The sequence below is a fragment of the Mastomys coucha genome, unplaced genomic scaffold, assembly GCF_008632895.1.
Source record: "Mastomys coucha isolate ucsf_1 unplaced genomic scaffold, UCSF_Mcou_1 pScaffold5, whole genome shotgun sequence".
In the NCBI taxonomy this organism is placed as follows: Eukaryota; Metazoa; Chordata; class Mammalia; order Rodentia; family Muridae; genus Mastomys; species Mastomys coucha.
Window position 1 is genome coordinate 84,732,827 of NW_022196911.1, and position 7,833 is coordinate 84,740,659.

General features: G+C 48.9%; 1 protein-coding gene and 1 pseudogene across 1 annotated transcript in view; both read right to left on the bottom strand.

The window, feature by feature from the left end:
• The window catches only part of Akap1 (A-kinase anchoring protein 1), a 37,211-nt gene extending 32,518 nt beyond the window's left edge, over window positions 1–4,693 (bottom strand). Inside the window, exon 1 of the mRNA XM_031352389.1 lies at window positions 4,509–4,693. The gene's annotated coding sequence lies outside the window, so the exon portion shown is untranslated. The remainder of the gene's footprint in view (window positions 1–4,508) is intronic.
• Window positions 4,694–6,941: 2,248 nt separating this feature from the next.
• On the bottom strand, window positions 6,942–7,351 carry LOC116078042 (annotated as a pseudogene).
• Between the last annotated feature and the right edge of the window lie 482 nt (window positions 7,352–7,833).

Below are 7,833 nucleotides of genomic sequence, written 5' to 3' on the forward strand. Positions count from 1 at the left end.
AAAAAAAAAAAAAAAAAAAAAAAAAATTGGGCAGTGGTGGTGCACGCCTTTAATCCCAGCATTTAGGAGGCAGAGGCTGGCGGATTTCTGAGTTCAAGGCCAGCCTGGTGTACAGAGTGAGTTTCAGGACAGCCAGGGCTACAGAGAAACCCTGTCTTTTTTTTTTTTAAATAGTGCTTTTATAGCCAATCAAATGACTCCTAAGTGCTGGGATTAAAGGCGTTCACCACCACCGCCCAGCGAGAAACCCTGTCTTGAAAAAAACATAAAAATAAAAGAAAAGAAAAAAGAAAAGAAAAAAAGGATTCAAATGGTTTAGCAGAGAGGTTTCATACTGAGGTCCTTTGGAAGCTGTTGGATCTGGTGATATGGCACTGGCAGACCACACAACAATGAACACAGACACCAGGTCCTGTAGAACCAAGAAGGCCCTTTACAGTAATGAGCAAGCTCTCAAACCAAAGTGGCTCTGGAGGGGCTTCAGATCTGGCTGCTCCGCTTCATGCTCGGGTCATACAGGCCTCTCAGTAAGTTCCTTTCTCAACCTATTTCCTAAGACTCCATCCCCCATCTCCCTCCTCACTGTAGACCAGAACCTGCTGCTTAGCATGCTGTGGAAAGAAAAACTTGGTGACCAGAGTTGGGAAATATAAATGATAAAACCCACACACGTGGTATTTCTAGACATTTACAGATTGAGGCAACTAAGAGTTTACAGTAGGACAAAGAATATTCTTGACTCACACCATCCAAAATCCTTTTTTAAAATTTATTATTATATGTAAGTACACTGTAGCTGACTTCAGACACACCAGAAGAGAGCATCAAATCTCATTACTGATGGTTGTGAGCCACCATGTGGTTGCTAGGATTTGAACTCAGGACCTTCGGAAGAGTAGTCAGTGCTCTTAACTGCTAAGCCATCTCTCCAGCCCCCCAAAACTCTTTATGGTGATGAAACATTGACTCTCCAGGGTGGCAGGCAATAACATTCCTCCAGCAGCTCCCAGGTACAGAGTCAGAATACTTTATAGGTATAAGCCTGAGACTTGACCAGGTCTCTCTCCAGCCCATCATCAAAATACTTTTAACACTTTTAGTACACCAAGTGTCCTTTACCAATTGAAAAAAAAGTAGACCCTAGATGGCCAATCAGCTGGCAGGAGCTTGGAGAGCTACATCTTGCCAGCTAAGGCCAGCAGTGACAGGCCTCTGTCCTGAGCACCGCAGGCTTCTCCTTCCTCCAGAACTAACCCCCTTGTCATGCTTTCCTCCCAGTGCAAATGGGACTCAATGACAAGGATAAGTGAACCGGGGACAGAATGTTTACTAATGTGAACTGCAAGAGCATCCACATGACAAGGACCTGGACAGAATGATATTGGTGAACCCAAAAAACTCAAATCGTCCCTGCCCTGGCGGCAGTGACGCTCCTTGCTACCCACCCCAATGTCATGCACCATCAGGAGGAAGACAACAAAGTTAATGACAATGAGGTGAGAGCGGCGATGGGGTGTGCCAGCACTTGGAAGAGTGAACAGGAGGTCTGTGTGTTTAGACGGGCTTCAGTTACATGGCATGACTCCTGTCTCAGAAGGGGGCGGGGGGGGGGGGGGGGGGGGGGGGGACACTCGGGCCTGAAGCTCAACTGTACAGTCCTTACCATACATAAGCCTCCTATGTTCAATCCCAAGTGCTTGAGAGAGACTGACTACACCAGGAAGAAGATACAGAATTTGCCCTATGAAGCAAGATTTAGGACTGAACACACCCCATGGTAGAGATTAGCAACTCTCAAACATGAGATGATATCGGTGGCACATGGGGCCCACCAGACCCATAATAAAGTTCCTGGGATGACTATTCAAAGAAACAAATGCCAGATACAAACTTCCCACATACAGGAAAAAAAGTGAGCTGCAGAGAGGCCCAGGCATGGCAAACTCACGGGGGACATTAGGAAGGAGTAGCCAGGGAAAACAGCGCAGCTCCCCAGGCACATGAACTCTGGTGCCTTAAAATGCCAGTGCAGCCACGACATGTTGACCCAGGAGGCTAGGTGGCAAAGCATGGATAAACCTATTTGTCTTCCTTTTCCTTCTCACCAAGTTACTAGGTCAGAGGCTAGGGTAGTGCTTTTATAGCCAATCAAATGACTGAGTCAAACAGGGACTCCTTGGGACTGAGGGATACCATGCCTAAGTGCCTAGCTTATACCAGGGATAGTCACAAGTCTTAAGTATGATCTCCATCCATATTTAGGATGAGAAGAAGAAAACTGGAAGCTAAGACTACCTTCTTCTACAAACTCTAGCTATGACCAGCCTGGGTCTGGAGGCCACATAGAACCTGAGTTACAAGTTAGCAAGACAGATTGCTTCAAAGTATCGATGCTCCGAAATGTGACACCTTGCTTCCAGCACCTGCACAGGCATCCTACAACTGATACCTGTATCTTTGCTGTCACCATGCAGCTGCCAAGTGAGAACACAATTCCTACAATTAGCTGGGAGATGGGAGAACTCCACGGAGACACAAACTCACTAGATTTACATCAGGTCTCACCCACTGGCCTGGGTAGCTGCTGGCCCACTCTATAGAACAAAGCCTGATTTAGCAAACTAACCTGAAGCTTTAGAGATTTGCACACACACCCTTAGGGTAGGAGAACGTCCTCTCACCCAAGGCCATTCTATTTCACAAGACTACACCCAGGAATTACCCAGAACCTACAAAACTGGTTAGAAGCGAAGGAAGGCTCAACATCAAGTCCAAAAAGCTCCCCAAACATAACCTCACTTGTCCCTTGGGCTCTGAAAGAGTCCTAAATAATCTGAAGGTTAAACACTTAAATGCCAATTAGAGAAGACTCTGGTGGGAGAGCAACTGTTCATAGAGTTTATAGATGCTTTGTGCCTTTAAGAGAGGAATGGGTAGGAAGCCCAAAGACACTAAGCCTCGCTTTCTAAAGTTAAGCGTTTAAAACTAAACCAAAAACCCCACGGCCTACTAATTTGGGAAGAGTTCTGAAGTTAAATGAGCATGTTAAGATTATTGATTTCCCAAAGCAATAGCAATTGTAATTGCAATACACGGATACAGAGGGAGGTAGCACACCTACAGAGAACGTTGCACTAGGTCCAGCAACCCTGATTTCACTGCAGGCGTTAAATTTAAACCCCAAGCAGCCTCAACTTCAGTAGCAGAAAGATAGGCAGTTTAACCTCACTAATTGCCCTACTCATACACCCGACCTTACCGGTTTGAGAAGCCTCCACTCTCACCTGGAGCGAAGTCCACCGGGTTTGTGTTAACCACAGCCCAAGGGTGGAAACCTACTAGTTGCTCGAGGCATTTCCCAGAGAAGGTCGGTCCCGTTAAGCAAAGGGCTTCTCAAGAGGTCTCTTCTGCACAGCCCTTTACTATCAGCACCTTCCCTCCGGGAGAAAGGAAACAGGAAAAGATAGGACACAGCAGTAGATGACACCAGAATGTAGGCTCCTTGACGCATACGGAGGCTTCTCAACGCAGATGTCTATAACCCCGGCAAAGTCCCCCATGACCCCTGCAAAGTCCCTCCAGGTCATTGTCCTGGGACGGGAAGCAAGGTGGAGCGCGACATGTGACCCTGGACCTCCCCACCCCCGCCAGAAGTCAGCGGGCACCTCTAGCTCTTCCACCTCTTGGGACACGCTTATGGGGCCACAAACTCTAATCCCCTTCCGGACACCTAAGTCCTGGACCTCCCGATCCTAATTGGTCTTATGGTCCCTCCACCGCCAAAAGGTTTGGGACCTGTCTTGCATCCCATTCTCCCCGCTGCGACGGCAGAGTCCGCTCCAAGAATTCGCGGCAATGAACTCCAGGAATTGTGTCTTCCTGCTCCGGTTTGCCTCCACTGCCGGGCCAACCTAGAGTGAGTCAACTGGGCCCAGCAGTTAGGAAGTTAGGGAGGGAAAGGGTTCCCCCCAAGGACCTCCTCTCCCGCCTTGGGCACCGGGTCCTAGGCAGAGACCGCCCCGGTGCCTCCTCTCCATGCTCAAACTGGGTACACACGACCTTTGAAAAGTAAACGCTAGCGAGGCTGGACGACCTTGGTTGGGACGCGCTCGGGCTCGCTACCCAGAAAGGTAAGCCTGCATAGGGAAAGTTGAGGCGCACCGGAGCGCCCGGGGAATTGCGCCCTCATCTCCATCCTAGAGGCCAGTGACGTGAGGGGGATGGGAGAGGAAAGCAGCGGCTTAAAGCAGCGCCCCGAGCTCAGCGCACGCGATCTGTCAGCAGCAGCCCTAGGGCAGAGTGCCGGACAGAGGAAGACCAGCGGGGTGCGCGGGTCACCAAGGCACAAACCCGCCCGCTTGACAGCAGGCGCCCTGCACCCGGCTCTCCGTCCCCGGAGTACCTGGCGCACCCGTCGCACCCTGCACCTGCACCCCAGGCTCCCCATCACCCCAACTCGTTCTCCCTTCGGGCCCGATAGGCGGGTGCCCATGCCAGCCGTCACTTACCTGCTCCTGGGCGACCGTCTAAGCACACAGTCCTCCCGCCACCGCCCCCTGGCCCCCCACCTAGCCCAGCGGCCCTGCCCCGCAGCGCAGCACGGCGCTTCGGCCGCTCCCCCACGTGCTAGCCCAGGCCGGGCGAACACAGAGACATTAAATACTGAGGACGCGCAACGACGTGCCCGCGGCGCGACGCAAGGCCCCGCCCCTCGCCCTCGGTTCTCCCGGCGTGCCCCCCCCCTTGCCCGTTCGCTCTCCTGCGCGTGCGCGCCATCGGCCGCTCCCTCCCCGGACTTGCGCGCGCCTCTCTCCCAGCTGCGCCAAGAGGGGCGTGGTCAGGAGCGCTCCGCTGACATCCCGGCGCCGCTCGGGCCCGCCTTGCTGGCGCTCTCGCGAGAGTAATTGTATTTACAGCGGCCGTAGGACATGGCCCTAGGTCCCACACTCAGGCTGGGGTGGATTATTGGTGTCTGAGTGCTCGACACAATGAACTTGACTCCCCTGGGGGCTCTGCAGCCTCTCCGGGGACGGAGAGGTGTCAGGCAGGTTCCTACCTTGGGATGGTGCGTCCCGTGGAAAAGGCTGGAGAGGTTGGTGAGGGACGAGGCTACATTGTTCCCCTTGCCTAGGAATTTAGCTTTCCGGTAACCTTGCGAGTATGGCATAGCATTGCGAGTATGATAGGTGGCCATTAGTATATGGATACTGTGTAGCCCTCGAGGGCAAGTTGCTTTCTCATTTTCACAAGGTCGAAGGGACTTTCCTCCAAATGACCTGGGTCTTTGCAAAGTTTGCCTTCGAAGAAATGGTCACATCACCACTAGTCACCGCCTCCCCCAACAACTTGAAGAAATAAAATTTACCTTCAGACAATTGGATCGGACGGAGGTTCTACTTGCCAACCAGCCCTGCTCTGATCCTTAAAACCTAGGCACTTTTCGTTTCTTGCTTATTTATTTTGATACTGAGACTGTGTCTTTACATAACCTATACCTCCCGCAGACTAGCAAGTTCAAGGCTGACCTTGAACTCCTGATCCTCCTGCCTCCACCTCCCCAAGTGTTGGCATTATATAGCACTTTTTTTTTTTAAGATTTATTTACTATATGTAAGTACACTGAAGCTGTCTTTTAGACACCCCAGAGCAGGGTGTCAGATCTCATTACGGATGGTTGTGAGCCACCACATGGTTGCTGGGATTTGAACTCCGGACCTTTGGAAGAGCAGTCAGTGCTCTTAACCACTGAGCCATCTCTCCAACCCTCATGGCACTTTCAATACACATTTTTTTTTAAATGAAATATAGAAAAGATGCCATACTATGAACCAACCATTACTTGGGAAAAATCTTCACTGGTGATCAAATGTGAATTTAAGTTTTAAAAAGAGACTGTATGCATACTGAATGGTAAATATAACTTCATGTATCTACTGTCTAACTCATTTATTTCATGAGCCAGCACTTGGAAAGCTGAGGGAAGATTGCCACAATTCCAAAACACCCTGGGCTACAGAGTTGAGATCTCAAAGTAAACCCCCCAAATTGTTTTTTGTTTTCACTGAATAAGTTATTATTATCATCATTATTTGTGTGTGTGTGTGTGTGTGTGTGTGTGAGAGAGAGAGAGAGAGAGAGAGAGAGAGAGAGAGAGATACTCTCATATATCCTAGCCTGGTCTTTTTTTTCCACATTTATTTATTATTATAAATAAGTACACTGTAGCTGACTTCAGATGCACCAGAAGAGGGCATCAGATCTCATTACAGGTGGTTGTGAGCCACCATGTGGTTGCTGGGATTTGAACTCAGGACCTTCGGAAGAGCAGTTAGTGCTCTTACCTGCTGAACCATCTCACCAGCCCGCCAAATTGTTTTTAAAGATTATTTTTTATGCATATGAGGATTTGCTGCATACATGTACATTTATCACTCAGGTGTCTGGTGCCTGTGAAGGCCAGAAGAGGATGTTGGAGCCTCTGGAACTGGAGTTCCAGACCAGTTAAAGCTTCCTGTGGAGGCTGGGAACCAAACTCTAGTCCTCTGGAACATTTGATAGTGTTCTTGCCATGGAACCATCTCTCTACCACCACCCAAATTTAAGTCCAACCATACCTGTTCTGTAAATAATAGTGGATTAGTGACTGTGGTGGAAGGGAACAAACAAGACACTTAAGCAATTAAATTCACTTGACACTAGATAACTGGCCTGAACTAATGACCCATCACTCAGTGATTATGGAGGTGTTAGAGGGAGATGGATGCTCACTCATATTTGTTGTGGTTAAGGAAAGGGACAACAGAGAATGACATTCTCTATGGTTTGAGTTACTGCGAAAACCAAGAATGCTAGTTTGGTTTATTTTGGGGCCCATTAACTTGGGTTTTTTGTTGTTGTTTTTTTTATTTTTCCAATTTTTAATGACAAAAACAAAAATATACCTAAAAGTGGAGCTTCTGGAAAAACCATTTGTTCTTCCTGTCTTGTATCGCTCCTCAAACTTGACCTTGGCCTCCCACCTGGCCTTGAGCTTCAAAGCTGGGACTCTGAACACATCCTCGTTGACAAGAGTCTTGTCCAAGGGGATCTCTACAGAGCACCTTGTGGGCATGAGGTGGTTGTAGTTATAAACTTTCACAAAGGACTTGATCTTGGATCGCTTGGCGATTTTCTTCTTGCCCGTGGCAGCTGTAACTTTTCGGGGATAGCAGTCAATTCCAGCCACCAGGGCATGGCTGTAAGGGCAGTCCGAGGTGCCATCGTCAGAGTTCTTCACAATGACGGCTTTGCGTCCGGAGTAGCGTCCAGCCAGGACCAGCACCACTTTCCCAGGTTTCATGAACTTGCCCATTTTGACAGCAAGGAGTGGGCACCCAGCTGAAAGGAAAGCTGTTTTATTTTTCAAATAGCAACTGAGTTGGATGGGCAACTCTGGAGATCAAAGGAGAATGGGTAGGAAATACAAATATGTAAAAATTGTGTAAAAGTGGAACACACACACACTTCCACACGTATTTAAGGATTGATTTTGCTTTAGATAGGTTTTTACTAGTAACTCAGACTGGCCTCAAAGTTGTGATTCTTTTATGTTAGTCTTCCTAGCACTTTGATTACAGCTCTGTGTCACCATGCCTGGCTCAAAGGGGGAGATATTTTTAAAAGCAGAGAGAGAAGTGGGGATAAAAAAGTAGGGGATTGGAGAGATAGCTTCAAGGTACAAGCAGCAAAAGCCATACAGGCATGGAGACCTGAGTTCAGTCCTCAGCACCCATGTTAAAAACTAGGTGTGTGGGATGAGATGGCTCAGATGGGAAAGACAAAGCTGGGAGACCT